We start from the raw sequence: 22,500 nt of genomic DNA on the forward strand, positions 1-22,500 counted from the left end.
GTTTGAAAATTTGCACTTAGCCTGTTTGCCACTGGTTAGCAAAGAGTCAATTTGTCATAATTATTACTATTATCATTATTATCACTTTAATCATCATCATCATCATTATTATTATTATCATTATTATTATTATTATTATTATTATTATTATTATTGTTATTACTTGCTAAGCTACAACCCTAATTGGAAAAGCAGGATACCATAAACTCAGGGGATCCAACAGGAAAAATATCCCAGCGAGGAAAGGAAACAAGGAAAAATTAAATATTTCAAGAAGAGGAACAACATCAATATAAATATTTCCTATATAAACTATAAAAACTTTAACAAAATAAGAGGAATAGAAATAAGATAGAATAGTATGCCCGAGTGTACCCCTCAAGCAAGATAACTCTATCCCAAGACAGTAGAAACCATAGCAGAGAGGCTGTGGCACTACCCAAGAAAAGATAACAACGGTATCATCATTATTAACGGTAGTGAGCACACATTGAAAGGAACCAAAAGTACTTTCATGGCATTGCCAAGGAAGCATTTAAGCGATAGTTGGTATATGTGAGGATGGGAAGAAAATAGCAAAGGAATTTTCAGAAGTAATAGATAATAGAGGGGCACTGAGTAGAGCGCAGACCTCCGCCGAGGCAGCTTATTTCTTGACCTATACCTCAACCTTGACCTTGACCTTTGACCTCAACATTTATTAATTGACGTGGATTTTCATGCACTCAAATATGAACCAAGTGTGAAGTCTCTGTGACAAAGATGTTCAAACTTATGGCTGATTACGTGAATTGAACATTTTGCTTAACCGTGACCTTGACCTTCCAAAATTTAATAATTTCCAGCTTTTTATATAACAGATAATCCCTGTAGGTTTCATTACTCTACGATTAAAATCATGGGTAGGAAGCTGTTCACAAACAAACACAAACAAACACACAAACAGGGGCGATAACTTAACCTCCTACCAACTTCGTTGGCGGAGGTGGAAATACACGAGGAAATAGACAAATACATAGTCTAAACCATAACCTTCGATTTTTTTAAAAATATATCTGCAAAGTAAACCAAATCTATTTTCCTTTTTTGAGAATATTCGAAATTGACGTCAAAAGCCCACCGGACGAAGCCCACGTCACCTTGTTTCATTCGGTACGATGCAATATTGTGCGACGAATACGAACACTGATTGAACATTCTTTGATTTGTCAAGTGGTGCGCACCTTCCCCGTGCCCGTCGTATAGCGAGATATAATGGCCAGAATGGAGTTGGTCCAAAAGACCAGAACAAGAAATATCTTTAATCATTCTCTAGAGGAATAACTTTGATGCATTTTCAAGAGGTATGGCTTTTAATCATTCAATTGATGACTGACTGGGTTAATGCTAACGTCGGTAGTTTACTGATAGAGATGATAATCTTCTGGTATTTTTAATAGAGCTCAATTGGACCGTCAACATAATACTATCTAGGGCTGTGTGTATTAGAGAGAGAGAGAGAGAGAGAGAGAGAGAGAGAGAGAGAGAGAGAGAGAGAGAGAGTGTGTGTGTGTGTGTGTGTGTGTGTGTGTGTGTGTGTGTGTGTGTGTGTTGTGTATTAAGATGCACTCTCATTAACTTAAAATTGTTTTGTCGTTTCCTTCATTTTTGTGTTTCAATTTCTTAGTTCATCGAGACTGAATGACAGGCTGATCAGACAACCATTGCAATAGTAATATTATTGAATTAATTGCACTGTAATTTCAAGAAAAGAATTCCATAGCGTGGAAGTGTAGGGAAAGAAGGATCACCATTCGTGTAACCTTATGACATTATTTTAGAATGAAACTCGGATATACTAACATACATATGTCGTAAAAACGTAAAGGTAATATCAGAGCTGGTAATTCATTTTCTTAGATCTTCTTAATACTGTGGCACCCACGAGATGCATAGGGACTCAATGATTAACGCATTATGTCTCTCTCCTGTGCCATCTCTTTATGATCAACCTAATTCTCAGATCCAACCTCCCTTCGCATTGTCATCAGCCACGTTTCTCTTGATATACCACGTCCTCTCTTGCCCAGTGGCTTCCATTTACATACCTATAATAAAGTCCGACTGGGAAAATGATCATAAGTTGTTTCTCGTTATGCTAATACGATAGTGAATGTATGGATAATAATTTCGGTTTATATTGAGGGTACTTATCCTTGAATGTTAATTTCAGTTAAATTCTAGATTTTTCTGCCGATATGAACAAATTTCAAGTTTTTTAATATAATTTTTCCAACAAAAATTGCTAAACGATGTACACATTTTCCATTATTCATATTCAGCAAAATAAAACTTTATTTCTTTTTATGCATTTTAATTTGCATATTTATTACTTGAAATGAAAATCTATTTCACATTACTCTTTTTAAATCTGTTTTAACCTGTTCTATTTCTTTCCTAGATATTCAAAATTTAATTTGTTAGTTCTTCTTACCTCCAATATTATTGACGATTATTTTTTACATACTTATCCAATTTCAATTAAATTTTCGTTAATTCGTGGTTCAAATATTCTTTCTTTTCGCACAAAGTAATATCTGATTATTTATAGCAACGAACTTAACTCCCTTTTAACACTGCTATCTGTATTTTTTTTTTCTTTTATTACCTTTAATTTGACTTACATTTTTTTCACATCTTTTGCAATAAATGTGCAACATATTTTTGCCTTATATTCATATTCATTTTCCACTACTCCATTTACCCACCACAATACAGAACTGGTGTCCATTTCCTCATTTCTCAGGATAAATGTAATTTCCTACTTCATACAATGCCATCCTTCCCCTTCCAAGGCACAACACCCCCCCCCCCAAAAAAAAAAAAAATCCTCCAAATTAAAAAGATTATATTTTTCTTTCCTCCAAATAAAGATTATTTTTTTTCTAAATCTTTTCACTGAAAATTATAACCATTTCTAATCGTGTTAAAACACTTACTGTTGATATGAATACGACCTTTCAGAAAATAATCCTGCATAACAAAATTATTGAATTTTTTCTTTCCTTCAAATAAAGATTAATTTTTTCTTGATCTTTTTACTGACATTTAGAAAACTTTCTAATCGTGTTTGGAACAATTATGGGTTGATGTAAATATGACCTTCCAGAAAATAGTCCTCCGCAACAAAGTAAATAATTTTTTCTTTCCTCTTAATAATGATTTATGTTTTGTTTAATGTTTATACTGGAATTTATAAAACTTTCTATTCGTGCATGGAATAATTATGGTTGATGTAGATATGACGTTCACTATAAAATGTGCTTCTGAAGGAAAAAAACTTATTTTGTAAACCAACTTTCCTCTTGTTTAATGTTACTTACTCGTCTCCAGTTTCGACCTTCGTTTTCACCTATTACCACCTGCCCAAGATTATTAGGCTCTGGAACATTCCATCTTTGTTTTAAAGCAGTGGCGCTAACAACGAACCCCAATTCCCTATCTCAACCCAACCCCCACATGGACTGGCTCATCAGATGACTATCCTTACTACCATTTATTAGGGGTATATTTTAAATAAATGCATACATGAATTAAGTCGTATTATCAGATCTTCATAAATGCATTTGTAAATAAAGGTATAAGCATAAACATACAGTAATAAGTAATTAATGAAACTAAACAAGACAAAGTACAATGTGCGTACTGCATGAAATGCAAGAGAGAGAGAGAGAGAGAGAGAGAGAGAGAGAGAGAGAGAGAGAGAGAGAGAGAGAGAGAGAGAGAATATTTCTTAAAAACGTGGAAAGGCTACGGCAGGAAATTAAGATTCAGTTCAAGAAAATTAGAAAGAAAGTGAAATAGGAGAGGGATATTGGGACATGTATACCTCAAAGAGAAACAATAGAACAAAGTAATTAGAGAATTATCAATTTACCGAGATCATATTTATGGAACAGGTTGGAAAAATTGAAATCAATTAAGCTGTGGTGAAGGGAAAAAACGAGGAAGTGAGTTGTGTATTTCTCTTAATATCTAAGGAATTGATGAAGTGAAATAATGTTGAAACTAGTCAGAGAATCATTTGGGATCAGGATGGATAATGACATATCAGAAATTGATGAAATCAAAATTCAGTTTAATTATAAAAATAGCATAACGAGTGGAGGGAGTGATATGACTGCACTCATTAATCAAAGAAAAAAATAAACAGATATATAAGTAAATATATGATTGAATAAATAGAAGTGTTGATCAGCATAATTTAATCAATTCTTCCTTTCAGCTGTAAGTTACTTTCATCCCTCTGACAAGAGGATATAGCCAAAATAGGCTTTTAAAATTTTTTTAATTCTTTCTTTGCAAGAAAGCACTCCATCCGCTCACACTATAACGCACAAACGCATCCACAACCACACACACATATACACACAAACTGTGAAATATTTGTTCAAATTCTTGTTCAACACCTATCAGTTTGTATTATTTCGGAACCCAGGCAACAAAGTCATCAAAATATTGCTTTATTACAAAATAACTAAATATGATAAATACTGCATAAATAACATATATACATGGTGTTGTCTTGTTCTCCTGGAAATCCTAAAAATTAAACTGGCTGTTTGCCGGTTCTAAACTCTAATCGTGGAAGGTGAATATGTGCGCTCTGGGAGACTACTTCAGTGTCTTTTTTCGTGATTGTCGTGATGTGTATGATTTGACAGAGGTTCCTCGTTTTATATATATATATATATATATATATATATATATATATATATATATATATATATATATATACATATATATACATTTATATGGTGTTATTTCTGTTTAATTTTTCTAAACCAGTTCCCCAAGGTACATTACCAATCGCTGTCCTGATTTATAGACTGTTAATTCTAGGATCTACAAAACTAAAAATTCAAGGATTTGTTATACATTTTGCTCATATATACACATACTGTGGCATGCACCCGTGGAAATGGCTACAGACAATAAGTGTTACGTTTATGATAGGGGGAGGGGGGGGGGGCTATGAAATGGATTGGTTGTGGAACATGTAGTAGATGGGCACACTTGAAATGTATTTTCTTAGCTGATATGAAAAAAAAAAAAAAATATTTCCCTCATAAATTGGATCTGTACACCTTGCTATGACAAAGTTAAGATTTATTTGAAAGAGTATAATGAGATCAAGAAAACTACCAAGAAATTCAGTGAAGTATCTGATAAAATAGAGAACAAACAAGAGATGGTGCCAGCGGTAAGTCAATGGGTGGAGAGGCAAGCGGTGATTTGGCTCGTGCTGACATGGGCTGGACTGAAGTTGTGATGAGGAAGCGATCGACAAAAACTTTCCTTGTCGTCAAAGCAAATGAGTAGAAAGCAGCTGAGATGAAAAATGAAGCATCACAGGTTCTAGGTTTAACGCAGATATCTGATGCTAGACTCACACAGAAAGGTGACATCGTTTTGAACTTTGAATGGGCGGCAGAGAAAGATATGACAGCCGTAAAGCTTAGCAATATTGATAAAGTAACAACAAAAAGTGTCAGGAAATTGAAACCCAAAATTCTGATATGCAATGTGCACAAAGAGGAGGCCCAAGATAAGATAATTGAAAATCTAATTGAAAGAAATACTTATTTGCAGTCTATTGAGGATATCAAGGATAAAATTATTTTGATCTTTGACAAGCCTGCAGTTGTCGGTACAAAACATTGCATCTTGAAATGTGACCCAGAGGTGAAGCTGGAATGGGGTATATATATATATATATATATATATATATATATATATATATATATATATATATATATATATATATATATATATATATATATATATATATATATCTTAGCACCTGGGGTCATTTCTCGTATCCTAGCCCTATCACGTTCATGAAACCAATTTTCTTCTAATGCTTGAATCACATAGTTTTCAACAGTTATAAGATCATGGATATCAAAAGTCTTATTTCCTACAGACTGGACACTTAAGAATCCAAATTTAATATTTGATACATTGGTGTTAGTATCCATGTTCAGTCATGTTCCTGATTCTTTCAAGCTCTCCTTCGAGAACTGGACAGCAATTCTCATGAGCAGAGTGGCTCACTGCAGGCTTTTTAAATCTTAGACAGGTTATACATATTCTATCATTAGTCTAACAATCTCTAAACTTATGATTTCCTGCACATTTAAAACAAACACTATCCTCATTTTTAACTTTAGATGAACAATTTGGTTCCAGGTGGCCAAAATCTCTTACGATAATAACAAATGAAGGCATCATACCTGTTTCTTACTATATATATATATATATATATATATATATATATATATATATATATATATATATATATATATATATATATATATATATATATATACATACATACATACATACATATATATATATATATATATATATATATATATATATATATATATATATATATATATAAATATAATCTCATCCTGAGTGAGGATACCTTAACGTGGTGAAAGGGTTTGTGTAAAGCCGTGATCGGCAAAGCTCTACTAGTCTGGGTCTGCCATACCAGGTTGGTTTGCAGTGAGCAATCAGACTACCATCAATCCGCAATGGCCAGCGTGGTGATGAAAATGGCCAAACCCAAGAGGTATTTACCCTGCAGTGGACTGGATGAGGCTGCGTTTGTTGTTTTTGTTGTTGTTTCTACTAAATACACACACACACACACACACACACATATATATATATATATATATATATATATATATATATATATATATATATATATATATATATATATCCATATATACACATACACATATATATATATATACAGTATATATATATATATATATATATATATATATATATATATATATATATATATATATATATATATATAAGGCTAAACGAACATTAAATACTTCGTGAATTTGGGATTTCTATTGATCATCATATAAACGGAAAAATGTATTCTACAGTGTGTGTATATATACATATTCATGTATCGTGTATATGCATAATATATAAGTACACTTTGATAAATTTGCTTACAGAACATTCTACATAAACATTAATAATAAAGTGGCCCTCTGTATTACCCGTATTCAGCGGAATAATATCAAAATTAGAAATAGCCTAACAGTAATTCAAAACTATATCGACATTATATGACTGGAATGAAAATATATCATTTGGCATTAAAATGTTACTGAGCTGCCAATGTTTGTTTAGTAACACGATACAGCTGTGAGACATTCAAGAATTAATATTCACAAATATCAAGGGTACAGTGATAATGAACAACTAAACTGCCATTATACCTAAATTATTATTATTATTATTATTATTATTATTATTATTATTATTATTATTATTATTATTATTATTATTATTATTGTTATTATTATTATTATTATTACTTGCTAAGTAAAGAAAGCTCTGGGTGATAGGACGATAGATGTGAGAGAGGCAAGAGAGCGTGCTAGACATAGGAATGAATGGCGAGCGATTGTGACGCAGTTCCGGTAGGCCCTGCTGCTGCTTCCGATGCCTTAGATGACCGCGGAGGTAGCAGCAGTAGGGGATTCAGCATTATGAAGCTTCATCTGTGGTGGATAATGTGGGAGGGTGGGCTGTGACACCCTAGCAGTACCAGCTGAACTCGGTTGAGTCCCTTGTCAGGCTGGAGGAACGTAGAGAGTAGAGGTCCCCTTTTTTGTTTTGTTTCATTGTTGATGTCGGCTACCCCCCAAAATTGGGGGAAGTGCCTTGGTATATGTATGTATGTATTACTTGCTAAGCAACAACCCGAGTTGGAAAAGCAGGATGGTATAAGCCCAAGGGATCCAACAGGGAAAAATATCCAGTGAGGTAAGGAAACAAGGAAAAATAAAATATTTTAAGAACAGTAACATTGAAGCAAATAAATCATTATACTTGAATGTCTACTAATAATGTTAAGTGTTGAAATTCTTAAAATTGTCAAGAGCAACGGAAATCTTTTCACCGGTAATTCAGTATTGTTATTATTATTATTATTATTATTATTATTATTATTATTATTATTAGTAGTAGTAGTAATGACAATCTTTCCGGTGACATTTATGCCAGTTGCAATGTTTAATTCGCTAGTTACCTTTCTAGAAGCCGTTAGTTAATGAAATGATAATAACTTTTAAATATGATAAGCATAGTATTTATTAAACGGGATGACATCATAGCCCATCTACTAGGTAACGAAGTTTCGTATTTCTATGATACACAAATCGACCATGAGATCATATCAAAGATTGAAGTGAGAGCTTTTAATATCTTATTCATTTATAGTAAACTAAAAATCGATATAATAAATCTAAAAATAAAGGCATAAGAAAATTGAGATGTTTTGACCTTATTAAAATGTCATTAATTTCTCTGGCGTTCATGAAAAATCATACCAAACAAAATTACATTAACAAAAGGGAAAAAACTTTCGTTAATTGATTCCAAAGCTCTATCCCCGCCTCAGTTAAAAGGTTTAAATGACGCTCATTAATGGCAGAGGCAAGAGACAGTAACACTGCCCTATCAAGCAAGACAATGCCCTAGAGACTGGCCATATATACATATGATCAGCGCCCAAGCCTCCTCTCCATCCAAGGTGGGACCAGGTAGGGCCAGGCAATGGCTGCTCATGACTCAGCAGATAGGCCTAAGGACTCCCCCAAACCTGCGATCCTTAGCTCACAAGGATGGTAAGGTTACAGCGACCAAAGGAACTAACGAGTTTGAGCGGGACTCGAACCCCAGTCAGGCGATCACCAGTCAGGGACGTTGCCACATCGGTCACCACAACCCTAATACTCTGAAATACTCTAAAGTCCTTAAACCGTTCATGGTAACGAACACACCAGGAAACATCAATGAAACCAAAAAATCCTCCTTCCTTACAGTAAGTAGTTGCAAATGTGTTTCCGTGCCACAGTGAGAGGTCTGGGAAACTTCCGTAGGCCTCCCGTGCAAACTCTGGTTTAAGTTATGCAAACGAAGTGGCAAATCGCGGATGAGCTTTGTCTCTTGGGCTAAACTGGAGAAGTTCTGCCTGACTTCCGTTCCTGCCACTAGTACCGCTGGGGAATTTCGGTCCGTGTTCATTTTGAAACTACTACACTCAACTTGAGATTATTACGGCCGTCGCGGAGTTTCCGTTCTAATACAGTTCACTGAATTGTTACAATTGTTAGAACACTTCGTCTATTTATCTGCTTAAATTGCTCTTATCTACTGATTCCTCATCCGTTTTTCTCTTTATTCACATACCGAATATCTAATTTAGGAGGGCTCCATTGCAAACATAGGTACTAGGTTGGCCAGGGCACCAGCTACCCGTTGGGATACTACCGCTAGAGTTATTATCCCCTTTGACTGGTCATACGGTGTTACACTGGACCCCTCTCTCTGGTTACGGCTCATTTTTACTTTACCTACACATGTACTGAATATTCTGGCCTATTCTTTCCACATTCTCCTCTGTACTCATACACCTGACAACACTGAGATTACCAAACAATTCTTCTTCGTTCAGGGAGTTAACTACTGCGCTGTAATTGTTCAGTGGCTACTTTTCTCTTGGTAAGGATGGAAGAGACTCTTTAGCTATGGTAAGCAGCTCTTCTAAGAGAAGGAAACTCCAAAACCAAAGCATTGTTCTCTGTTCTTGGATGGTGCAATAGCCTCTGTACCATGGTCTTTCACTGTCTTGGGTTAGAGTTCTCTCGCTTGAAGGTAACTTAGGATCACTATTCTATCTTATTACTCTTCCTCTCCCTTTTTTTCTTAAGAATAGTTTATCTCGATTATTCTAAACGTTATATCGGTATATATCCCGAGAGAGAGAGAGAGAGAGAGAGAGAGAGAGAGAGAGAGAGAGAGAGAGAGAGAGAGAGAGAGAGAGAGAGTCTTAAAGTGATAATTTATTCTTTTTGTAAGGCAATTGATGGGCCATCATTTCTAAATATATAATCAATAATTTTCTTGAAAAGAAAAAAAATCACGTATAAACACAAACGGTAAAGACTTGCTTCATTATAATTAGTTGTTACAATGTTTTATACTGGCTTTCTTTTAATCGTTAATTAATGGGATTAGTAAATAAATATGGAGGGATAAGTCAAAGGTCAAATAGGAAAGGATAAGTCAAAGGTCAACAAACGTAATGAAATAATAGTGGTTGGTTTTTTTTTATTAAAGTCATATTATTAAAAAAATTAAATAAGGAACCATATATATATATATATATATATATATATATATATATATATATATATATATATATATATATATATATATATTTATATATATATATATATATATATATATATATATATATTTATATATATACAGTATATATATATATATATATATATATATATATATATGTATATATATATATATATATATATATATATATATATATATATATATATATATGTATATATATATATATATATATATATATATATATATATACATATACATACCGTATATAAATATATATATATACGGTATATATATATATATGTATATATATATATATATATATATATATATATATATATATATATATATATATATATATATATATATATATATAGACTAACTTGAATGACCTAGCTTCTTGTGCCATACTATAATAACTGTGCATGTTGCAACCACGTTTGGAACAACAGGATTATAAAACTAAAACTAAAAAAAGTAACCCAAATTTCCAACAAACTTTACATATATCTGAGGAAGCTGTCAATAGATCATCACGAGGGAATAATTTTCACCATATTTAATCAAATATGATAAAAGCACATACCATGGCCAGGATTCGAAATTATGGTTTCTGCAATTAACAGAGATAAGTAATTTGTCCATTTAGATGATTGGATACGTCACTGTCATATCTGTACCCCTTCAACTCTAAGGGCTCAAGTCCTAACCTGGCTAGAGTATCAATAATCTATTTAACCAATATTCAGAGACAGTGAGGATGTCACAATACCGGAACATGGAATCTTTCACTGAATGAGAGCACCATGATTCTAGGAGGCATTATTTTGAGATATAGATGCACAGTGTAAGCTGGCTAATTCTTGCGAGAACAAGAACTCCTCCAAAAGTTATTCAAGCTTAAAGCTATGTAAACAGCTTAAAAATAAATAGAAAACACAATACATATCTATATGGCCTTATAGCATAGGTTTTACTGGTGTCAGTAGGTGCGGGGGTCTGAGTAGTGTTGTGAAATAATGAGTAACATCAAAGCCACTGATTCAGAGTTACTTCACTTTTGTTGGATGACGAGGTTGAAGGGGTTGCCGGAGACAGTGGAGCAAAGGGTACCCAAAATATAGAAGAAACATATTTGATAGGGTGGTATACGGAGTCGAAGAATTATCAAGCAAGCGAGACCAACAACAATAAGCTGCCATAGATATACCACCACATTCGAGGGATCATCAGACAAAAACTGGAAGAGACACAGACGACATTGATGACACAAAATAACGTCATGCGAAAATTGTTACAATCGAGTGTAACCAATGTCCCAGAGAAGGAAATTAAGTTGATTGGGTTCTTTTTGAGAGACTTTGAAGTTGCTAGACTTGGTAATCAAGAAAAAAAAAATAGATTTTCAAACTCCTAAGATTCTTGGCTGAAGCACCCTCAATGGATGTGACAGATTTCTCACAGAATGTTTAGGAGACTATGATGAAATATGACGCCGACTTCTAGAGAAATATGCCTTGTTACCTCAAGTATATTCGATATGAAAGAGATAAATTGACCAAAAATTCAGGTATGAGAGTCCATATTCAGTTTTGCAACTAGTATATACAAGGATCTCAGTAGCTTTGCAATCCAGAGTGCCAAACTACTCAAGGGTGATAAGAAGGCAATTGCCTGTAACTATATTATGCAGTTAGTAGATCCGCAACTATGTGGATGTTTGTTTGATAACAACTGACTACTGGCATATCTCATGATGCTATACAAAATATTATAAGTAGCCTGAAACCAGAGAATATTTCCGAGTATGCCAATACAAACTAAGAACAGGTTTTAGCTTTCAGGTCGACGTCAACGAGAAGCAGTAGACGGCAACCACCAATATGGATAAGAGGTTCTAGTCAGCATCCCAAGGAGGATTTCGGCGTGTGATGGCAATGTAGTGATGAGGGGTATCTATGAGCAGAGTGACTAGCCCCAGAGTACAGTCTCTGCTACTCATGTCAGGCCTTCAGTCACCTTTTCCGAGATTGCATGGCAAAACAAACCATGCATATCAAGGGAGTGGGACAGCCATACCTAATCCCTCTCCCAGTACCAGAGAACGAATGGGCAGAGGTTACCAAACGTCAATGCCTAACAACAACAGCATTCAACAAAGCAGTGTGGATCCCAAGTGTGATGCAGGGGTGGCGCTACCTACTCTGGGCATCGAGGTGCCTGCCTCAGGACCTTTAGCCTCACCCCTGTGGTACTAAGGAGAAAGACAGCGGAATGCAAATCTTATAAGTGAGAACATGGATTTGCATGGCAGCTTAGGGTACTGGCAATGAATGTAAACAGAAAAGTAAGTTAATCAAAGCAATCCTTGGTACAGAAGCAAGTGTCTAGCACCTCGAACAAGGAAGTACCTCGAGCTCACTACAGCCAACAGTGCCAATCGTCCCCAATGCACCAGGAATTAATCATATGGAAACAAGACATATACCATGACAGTCATTCAAGGTGGGATTGAAGAATTTTATGTATGATGTCTTTATAGTGCCACCTTGGTCTAACCAAAGATCGGATGTATTTTGGGACTAGACTGTATTTTAATGAGCTGTATTACTATTAAGTGAGGTGACGTTAAGTCCCTAAAAGTGCTGAATGGAAGGTATGAGCTTCCTATAGAGGGGATGAGTGATCAAAGTATTAGTGCCTATGTGGGAACGGGGGAAAGGGGAGACAAGTGAGGTTGGTAACTGTAGCACGGTGGCACCAGAAACCGGGAAAGTTGTGCCACCAAGGGTACTGATGAGCATAAATTGCTTCACCATCTTGACCCCTTTAGAGGGAACAATAGTGTATTTAAAACCCCATGACGAGTGGTCAGATGTGGTATTTGAGGGCCTGGGAAAAATGAAAGAGAGCACCACAGATGTACAGGCTATTAACTTAAGTGATATGAAGATTATTTCGGTGACAATTCAATGAGCGAATTGGAGGTATGCAGACTTTCCAGAGAAGGAATTAAGGCAGTTAAAACTACAGCATGCACATACGAATGCATGCAGAGCTTCATGATGCAATTTCAGACACAGTGCTCACATGAACTTCAAAATGTAATTAGTGATATTGTCAAGAGTTATGCTGACGTGATAACAATTAGAGAGAGGAGCCAACGGGGAGAAAAAAATTTATTTCTCTTTAACATTGAAATTGAAGAGACATCTGTTTTGTCAAGGCTTTGTAGGGTACTCATTTGTTTTGAAGGGGAAGTAGAAAGAGAAATTAGTAAATCAACGGAACAAGATTTTCGAAGAAAGCGAATCTACCTGGGCTACTACAATTGTAGCAGTAAGAAAAAAAGATGGTTCGGTAAGACTGTGTTGATTATAGGAAATTCAACACATTATCAATGCATTTCCGTTGCCTTTGATTGAAAATGTGATCATTGAGTTATGGGACTATATCACTATTGATTAAAAATCAGGCTATCAGCTAATTCAAATTAACAATGACGGTAAGAGCAAAACGGTATTTGTAGCAAATAAATCATTATTTTAATACAGTTTCCCTATCATTGGCTTGTAAAATGTTCCTAGTCACTATTCAAGAGCATTGATGTCACTACTATCTCCCTTGAATGGTCACACAGTTTTTGTTTATCTTAATGACATATACTAAGTAGGATATTGGCCAAAGAACATGAAAAACATTAGAAAGGCTTTGGAAAATAACGAAAAAAAGATCAGTTTTTCCCTCAGACAATATCTGGATCTCTTAGTGATTCTAGAGGGCATTGACCCCTTACTCAGTTCAGTGAAATATCTACTTCGCTTTCAATAAAGTTAGGGTTTTTGTTTTGGAAGATGATATGCGAAGTCTTCTGGCAAATCTTGGATAGTATTTGAAACCACTGAAGGAAATATTTTCGCAAACACAAATGTTTTCGCATGATTAAATGTAGTAGTAAATTGATAAGGAACAAAGGTTTTCCCAAAAATAGAAGGCCAATACGCTTTAAACGAGATAATAGTAAAGTAACAAACAGATAGAAATAAATACTAAGTCTGGAAATCTCGAGCCAATGAAGTAAGGCAGTTTCCTTTGCCTATTAACTTCTACCTTCTCTGTTCTAACAAGCGGTATATGAATGTGACGTGCACGCCAGAAGCGTCGGTCACTATCAAAATATTATAATTACCTATAATCTGTTTTATTACCTCCGCCCAGGAGGTTATAAAATTGAGTCGGTTTATTTATTTGTCTGTGTGACGATTAGCACTGGGTGTCATTTACACAATAACTTGGACGGAACCTGGGTCATTTGTAGTGGTAAAAAATAAACATTTTGATCTTTTTTTTCTATTATTTGCTGTTTTACAAGATAAGTAATGGGAGTTTTATTTTCTTTGTATTTGAGTATGAAACTGGAGGGTTATTTTAATCTAAATTTTTTCTAATGTATAGTATTTTATAGCTCTCTATACATGCATATATATATATATATATATATATATATATATATATATATATATATATATATATATATACATATATATATATATATATATATATATATATATATATATATATATATATATATATATATATGATAAATTTTGCACATTTAGACGTGTTTTTCATATTCAAATAAGCCATATATAATTTTGATACATTAATGTCTGGATTCTCTTAACGACCTCAGGATCAGAGCCCCAGGCGAAATCACACAAAGACAAGAGCTTGTGACCGGCTGGGAATCGAACCCTGGTCGGCAAGCTTGTATAGACAGTGACTAAACCACTTCCTGGCCAAGTGGTTTAGTCACTGTCTATACAAGGTTGCCGACCAGGGTTCGATTCCCGGCCGGTCACAAGCTCTAGTCTTTGTGTGATTTCACCTGGGGCTCTGATCCCGAAGTCGTTAAGAGAATCCAGACATTAATGTATCAAAATTATATATGGACTTTTTGATATATATATATATATATATATATATATATATATATATATATATATATATATACATATATATATATATATATATATATATACATATATACATATAAGCCTTTCACATTATATATATATATATATATATATATATATATATATATATATATATATATATATATATATATATATATATATATATATATATATATATATATATATATATTAGGCCGGGTGGTGAAGCCAAGCGTCATAGGGCCGTGTGCAAATCTAACCGAGGCCCTTTTCGTCAATAGGCGTAGAAGGAGATGATGATGATGATGAAATATATATATATATATATATATATATATATATATATATATATATATATATATATATATAATCAAATGGTCATATATGGTATGAGAAACCAGGGAACCTATATAAAAAGTAGTTGTTTATCCTTGTTTTTCATCGGTATAATCGAAGTTATACGATAATCCAGGCTGTGTGACGCATACTTATATACCAATCTATCTGTAATGGTGTGACTTTGAAAACAGTTTTCCAACTCCTTTGGCAATGCAATGAACGTCTCTCAACCCGTTCCCCCACCCAAATTCTGACATGTGGAGGAGGCTTGTAAAATGTTTCAGTACTTGGTAGTGCTAAGGTGAAAATGGTGATGCCCGACCGCGAGAAGAATACAGAGCATCGTTAGTGAGAATGTGGAAGTACCTGGCATTAATGTTTTCGCTGTGCATAGGAGCCGTTAATTGACTGCTGCAGCACGATCTAGGCGACGCAACAGGTCAGTTTAACGGCGGAAAGCCTGGTTTCGAGAAGATAGAGAGTGGTTTTAGGGAATTAGATGTAAGGGAAGGGAAGGGCTCAATACGGGAATGAAAAGAGGAAAGGGATGGGAAAGAGGGAAAGGGAAGGGAAGGCAGGGGAAAAGATGAGAAGCGATGGGAAAGGGAGGGGAATGAAAGGGGGAAACGAAGGGAAAAGACGGAAAGGGAAAGGAAGGCAGGGGAAGAGAGGGGAAGTGATGGGGAAGGGAGGGAAAGGAAAGGAGGAAAAGAAGGGGAAAGAAGGGAAGGGAAGGCAGGGGAAAAAGAGGGGAAGTGATGGAGTAAAGAAGGGGAAAGAAAGGAAGGGAAGGCAGAAGATAAGAGGGGAAGTGATGGGGAAGGTAGGGGAATGAAAGGGGGAAAGAGAGGAAGGGAAGGGAAAGGAGGGGAAAAGAGGGGAAGTGATGGGGAACGTAAGGGAATGAAATGAGGAAAGGGAGGGGAAAGAGTGGAAGGGAAGGGAAGGCAGGGGAAAAAAGGGGAAGGGATGGGGAAAGGAGGGAAATGAAAGAGGGAAGGGAATAATAATAATAATAATATAATAATAATAAGCTTTATTCCAATATTTACATTGGCTATTACAATAATTACAGATTACATTGTAGTTTACATTTAAAATTTAGATATTTACATGTGCCTTCATAAAAATTTACATCATTATAAAACATAAATATATAGATTTACTTTATACAAGATTAAGAACAATAAAGAATTTGTGACATATTTAGGTATATCATAAAAGTATTTAAAACATTGAAAATTTTGCATATAAAATATGAATTTTTTATAATAGTACTTGAGGCTTAATAAAATTCTTACCTTGATAAAATATTTGCTATAAAAGTTACATATCTCTCTATAATATTAAAATTATCTTTAGCATGATTATAACATTTCGATTTCAAAATTGCTTATGAAATACAGGTACTTATAAAACTAGAGTTATGAACATTTATCTTAAAATAGAATCTAAAATACATAAATAGTCTGCTAAAATAGAGTAAAAAAGTAAAAGAGCTCAATTAAAATATATATAAAGTTTTACTATAAAAATTATTTGGACAATAGATACTTTTTCAAATTCAGTTTAAAAGAGTTAATATTAGTTGATGCTTTTAGTTGGTTTGGCAGTTTGTTCCACACTGATGGACCCCGCACAACAAATGCTCTGCTTCCCAGATCAGTGTTGGTTCTTGAAACAAAAAGGTCATCATTAAATCTAGTTTGTCTGTTACGTCTATCTCCAACTCTTATTAGATTAAAAAGCCATGGTGGAATTAGGTTATGTAAAATTTTAAAGATCATGACACATAAATCAAAATCAATCTTCTGTTTGATTGTCAGCCATTGTAAATTATTTAAAATTGGAGTTGCATGATCATACTTCTTGGCTTCCCCATCAATTACTTTAGCTGCAAAGTTTTGAAGCCTCTGTATCCGCTGCAGCTGCTGCTTAGTTGTCGAGCCCCAGATCTTTAAACAGTAGTCAAGAATGCTCACGGCAAGAGACCGAACGACCATTCCCCGCATTTCACTATCAAATTGATCCTTAATTCTATTTAAGTATATCAAAGTACCGTTTACCTTCCTACAAACTTCATCTATATGACCGTCAAATAGCATATACTGGTCAAAATATACCCCAAGATTTTTTACTTTAATGCTTTTCTCAATTGCAAATCCATTGAAATTTATTTTTGTGTCTTCAGGAATTTGGGATATGAACTGCCTAGAGCCAATGAATATACATTTAGTTTTAGACTCATTAATATTTAATCCATTTATTTGAAAATAACATCTCGCCATTTCTAATACTCTTTCTGCTCTTGCTATCAAGTTATTTAGTTTATTTATAGTTCCAGTCATTATAAGTTGACTGTCATCTGCGAATTGAACCAAGATGCAGTCTCGCACAGCAGTAGCCATATCATTTATATAAATAAGGAAAAGTATTGGCCCCAAGATAGATCCCTGTGGAACTCCGAATTCTACTGGTTTAGGGGAGGATATAGCATCGCCTAATCTCACTGACTGGTAACGATTTTCTAGATAGCTTTTAAACCAGAGAGGGTCAATTTTTAATTGTGTAGATTTATTTAATTTAACGTATCGAAATTGATCCAATAAAATAAGTAAAGATATCTTTTTGTCGTCGATATTTCTGTAAATAGCTTCTGTAACTTTCAATAACGCAGTTTCAGTAGAGAGATGAGACCTAAATCCATGTTGAGTGTGAGACAGTAAATAATTTTCCTCGAGATATTTTATGAGCTGAATTGACACAATCTTTTCTAGAATTTTAGATATGATGGGCAAAAGTGATATTGGTCTATAATTCTCTACATTATCTGCATCACCACTCTTAAAAAAGGGCAGAACGTGGGACAACTTCCAACCACTTGGAAAAAGGCAAGTCACTATAGAGGTATTTACTACGGCAGTCAAGTAAAACGCAATCATCGGTAAGGCGTCCCGAATGAAACGGAGGGATATCAAATCACATCCATAGGCTCCCGTGTCATTAAGCTCCCCAACTACTAAAATAACTGTTTCGACATCAACTGGCTGTGGCCTAAAAAAGTCATTAAAATCTTCACTAACTATATTCGACTCATTTCTTAAAAGTTGTGAAATGTTGTTCCTATCTAGATTTTCCTGAGATTTTTCAAAGGCTGTCCTACCAACACTTGAGAAATACTGGTTGAACTCTTCTACTTTTTCCTTCTTATCATTATAATCAGGTAAAATGGCATTATTATTTTTGGGGATCATTTCCCGAACTATTTTCCATTTATTAGGCACATTGCCATTACAGTTACGAAATTTATCTTTAAAATGTTCCGATTTACTAGCTTTAATCAAAGTTTTAACCCGTTTCTTTTCGTTTTTTGTAATGATCTTGTAGTGCTTCGTTCTGTATATTTGTTTTAGCTCTCTTTTGCAGGTCATCTCTCGCTTTCATTTCTGCTTTAAGGTTACTATTCATCCAAGGGGCTGGGGGTCCGGGTAATTTCTTGGGTCACAAATGGTGCACATTCATCCAAACAGCAAGCAAAGGTTTTGGTAAAAATATTAACCTGTACATCCACATTATCAGTTTGTAGAATAAAATTAAAATCTGGGGCCTTATTTAGTAAAGTACTACAAAAACTGTCCTGACTGTACTGCTTAAGACAACGAAAGGTTCTTTTAACAGGTATTCTCCTGGCTTAGAAATATCAATTTGTAAAGTTACTAGCTCATGATCAGCAATGGGACAGGAAACCACATCTGAATATACAATCATTTGTTGTTTGTTTGTAATGACAACATCCAATAATGTCGAGGACGGTGCTTGTTATTCTAGTTGGCTTTGTTATTGTTTGATAGAGATTTAGCTGTGTATTATTTTACTTAATTTGTTGTTAGGAACAAGCATATCCTCATTTAGATCACCTAAGACGAAACACGGGTTTTTTTACGTAAAGATACATTTTTAAAAGTTTCTTTAAGATAATCAAAGGAGGGTGTCAAAGCCTTTGGATGCCGGTAGACACACCCAACTATAAAAGACGGTAATTTCTTATGCTGTATACTAATCCAGACGTCCTCAACACCATTAGCTTTCTCTACATCTGTCAATATTCTATGAACCTTTAAATCATTTCTTACATATACTAATGTTCCTCCCCCTTTCCATAGTCACACCTATATACATTAAAAATTCTTAACATGAATGAATTTATCATGAACAGACAAATCTAACCAGGTTTCACTTACACAAAGAATGTCTATGTTCTTTCCAGTATTAACAGTTCTATTTCATCAATATGGGCTAATAATGACTGTGCATTTATGTGTTCTATAGTTAACTGATTACATATTTCCCTCCTTACAGTAGTCGCTTCTATAGTATCTCCTGAGAGAGAAACCCTGAAAGTGATTGTTCTGCTAGTCCTCCTCCACGAAGAGAGAGGAGAGAGAGAGAGAGAGAGAGAGGAGAGAGAGAGGAGAGAGAGGAGAGAGAGAGAGACCCTGAAAGTGATTGTTCTGCTAGTCCTCTCCACGAAGAGAGAGAGAGAGTGATTGCTTTGCTGTCCACGGAGAGAGAGAGAGAGGAGAGAGAGAGAGAGAGAGAGAGAGAGAGAGAGAGAGCCTGAAAGTGATTGTTCTGCTAGTCCACTCCACGGAGAGAGAGAGAGAGAGAGGAGAGAGAGAGAGAGAGAGAGAGAGAGCCTGGAAATGATTGCTTTTGCCTGTCCACCGACCTATTTCGCTCATCACACCTGTCTCATAAAACGCGGTTAGTTATTGGCTCTTTATTTTGGGGCGAATGGTCACGTTTAGAACGAGTTGCTCGTTCTTTACATGATTTTCCCGCTGAAACCAAAATTCAAAAACTGGAAATAGAATAGAATTGAGATTGGTATATGTGATAGTTCGTATTGATCACTATTTATATATTTATATTTCTATATTTCTGACTAATAATTAGTTTATTTTATTGTTTTCGTTGGAGGTATTGTGTATATTACAACAAACTGTTTTCGTGTATTGGGATATATTGTATATTTATTTAATTGTAAAATACATTCTTAAAACTTTTACAAAATCATATTTATATATATATATTTTTTATATTTTTGATTAATAATGTGTTTATTTTATTGTTTTCTTTAGAGGTATTATGTATATTACGGCAAAATTGTTTTCATGTATTGAGATATATTGTATATGTATTTAATTGTAAAATACATCTTTTAAAGATATGATCTTTCGTATTGATCAATATTTATTATTTTTTCTTATTTCTGATTAATAGTTTGTCTAATTTGTTGATTACATTATAGGTACTGTATATACTACAGCAAATTGTATTTATTGTAAAATACACCTTTTAAAGATGTGGGTAGTTCGTATTGATCGATATTTATATATATTTATTTATATTCTGATTAATGATTTGTTTTATATATTGTTTACGTTAGAGGTACTGTATTACTACAGCAAATTGTATAAGTGTATTGGGATTTATTGTATATTTATTTAATTGTAAAATACACTATTTAAACTTTTACAAAATAATATACGACAATGAAATTGATTTTTCATATCTTCTTACTTTAGTTTCACATTATTTCATATTATTTTGGACTTTTTCAAATTCAACCTATGTTTAAAAATCAGATGATAATGAATATTCTAATAATGAATTTTGGTATGAGCAAATTTCCGGCTTACTTTCCTAAAAATTATTCATATTAGTAGTAAATTATGTCATTTTTTAAAGGCTTTAAAGGCCGCTCATAAATGGCAAAGGCAAGGGACAGTGACATTGCCTTATCAAGCAGGACAATGCCATAGAGACTGACCTTATATACATATGATCAGCGCCCAAGCCCCCTCTCCACCCAAGCTAGGACCAAGGAGGGCCAGGCAATGGCTGTTGATGACTGAGCAGATAGACCTGTAGGCTCATCCAAAACCCCATCTTTAGCTCACAAGGATGGTGAGGTTGAAGAGACCAAAGGAACTAACGAGTTTGAGCGGGAAACAAACCCCAGTCTGGCGTTCACCAGTCAAGGACGTTACCGCATCGGCCACCACAACCTATACACATTTTCTCAACTGTTCTACTTACTCCATGCCTACAGAAAATAAAACAAATACTGTACATTCAGAGTTAAATCACCAATTAGAACTAATTAAACATTTTTTTTTTTACTTCTCTTAATCATCATCTCCTCTGCCTATTGATTGCAAAGGGGCCTCGGTTAGATTTCGCCAGTTGTCTCTATCTGAACTTTTAAATCGATGCTTCTCTATTCATCATCTCCTACGTCACACTTCCCAGTCCTCAGCCATGTAGGCCTGAGTCTTCCCAACTCTTCTAGTGCTTTATGGAGCCCAGTTGACATTTTGGTAAACTAATCTCTCTTCGGGAGTACAAAGAGCAGGGCCCAAACCATCTCCATCTACCCCTCATCATGATCACATATCTCACTCGAGTAATCTCTCTTATAGTTTAATTTCTAATCCAGTCTAGGTATGCATATATTTTTTTAGTTTTTTTTTTTTTCAAATTCACTTGTATGTGTTTCTTTTCTACTCAAAAGAGAATCAGTGAGTACTTTTTTCTTCTTTCAAACCCTCTTTGAACTATGCCTCTAATTACGTACTAAGTTATGTGAAGTGACTATGAAGAGGATACTATAATGAAAGGTAAAAAAAGGAATATTCATTTAGCCTGGCTGTGTGGACGGTGAGTGAACTGTTCTAATGGCCTAGGAAAAATAGATTATCTAGAGAATTGCTCTAGTAACATAGCTTGAAATGGCTGAGGAATAGGAGAGAGAGAGAGAGAGAGAGAGAGAGAGAGAGAGAGAGAGAGAGAGAGAGAGAGAGAGAGCCTGGAAGTGATTGTTGTGCTAGTGCACTCCACGAAGAGAGAGAGAGAGAGAGAGAGAGAGAGAGAGCCTGGAAGTGATTGTTGTGCTAGTCCACTCCACGAA

Source organism: Palaemon carinicauda, chromosome 13 (genome assembly GCF_036898095.1).
Source record: "Palaemon carinicauda isolate YSFRI2023 chromosome 13, ASM3689809v2, whole genome shotgun sequence".
Taxonomy (NCBI): Eukaryota; Metazoa; Arthropoda; class Malacostraca; order Decapoda; family Palaemonidae; genus Palaemon; species Palaemon carinicauda.